Genomic DNA, 1,239 nt, shown 5'->3' with positions numbered 1-1,239 from the left:
GGTAGCCTCACATGTTCTCCCTATAACTAAATAGATGGAGTGCAATTTTGTGAGACAGAAATTTATTTAATTATATGTTAGAAAATTGCTATTTTTTTAAAAATGCACAAACCTAGAAGCTAAAGCAAATACTATCCACTTGATAACTATGTGAATGTCAACAGGGTGCTGCTCAACATAACATTAGACATGTAATTCATTATTCAACACAAGAGTTTTAAACCATAAATCTGGGTGAGGTTAAACATTTTTAAAGCTGCAAATTGAAGTCAACAGGTCAAAATCAATTAACTCTGTTATTCTGTTCACAAAGTTGTAAATTCTTAAGCACAATTTATTACAAAATTGACAATGCAATTTCAGCAGTACTTAAATCCAGATCAGACAGTTCAACTTTCAGACTCAGGTCTAATATTTTCTTTTCTTGAGTCAAATGAATAAAAAGCAGTCATAATGTTGTGAGTGAAGAACAATTTCTATCGAGCTCATGTGACACTTACAGTTAGCATGACTATAAAATATATTTCAAAACTACAAATTGTAAGTAGGACCCCCATGTCTGCAGAAGTCCCTGAGGTAGCATCGCGGGAGGAACAAAAGGAAGGGGAAGATAAAGTGACTAGTCCAGAGATAGCTGAAGAAGCAAAATTAAAAGCATGGTATCCACACTTGGGACAAAAGCCTGGCGGTTCCAATTTTTTTAAGGGAACAATTGCAGAAAGGGCAAAATTATTTTGATTCTGGGGATTCTACCATGGCGAAAGCAAAGATGGAAAACAAGCAGCTTCCTGCTACATCCCTGGATAAGACAGAGGTCACTGGTGACTACATTTCCACTTCACAGAACCTTCCTCAGCGGAAAGCATCAGGTTGCTAGCAAGCTGGTTGGCTGATTTTTTTTTTTATAAGAATTGACATTTCAAAATATGTTATTGGCACATCATTTTATGTTTGAATAATCAAAGTAGAAAATTCAATTAAAATTATTATTTTTTAAAAAATTATCTCTCCGGTAACCTTTGTTTTCTGTAGTAATGAGTACTCAAACTCTGTGTAGAACATTTTGTCATAGGATCACCCACCCTTTCATTACTCTGACTGGTAAGGAGCCCTGAATCTCACAGCAGAATGGTTTATACCTGGGATGTTTTGCAAGTATGCAGTTCCTACTGTCTTCAGAAAATGGCTTTCAACATACATGTGGTGGCTAATTTGAACATTAAAAGTTAAATTTTGCTT

General features: G+C 35.1%; 1 pseudogene; it reads left to right on the top strand.

Moving 5' to 3' along the window:
* Nucleotides 1-555: 555 nt before the first annotated feature.
* Nucleotides 556-893, top strand: LOC118591756 (annotated as a pseudogene).
* Nucleotides 894-1,239: the final 346 nt, after the last annotated feature.

The sequence above is a fragment of the Onychomys torridus genome, chromosome 10 (genome assembly GCF_903995425.1).
Source record: "Onychomys torridus chromosome 10, mOncTor1.1, whole genome shotgun sequence".
Classification (NCBI taxonomy): Eukaryota; Metazoa; Chordata; class Mammalia; order Rodentia; family Cricetidae; genus Onychomys; species Onychomys torridus.
Note: the sequence above shows the minus strand (reverse complement) of the source record. Positions and strands in the feature narration are given on the sequence as shown.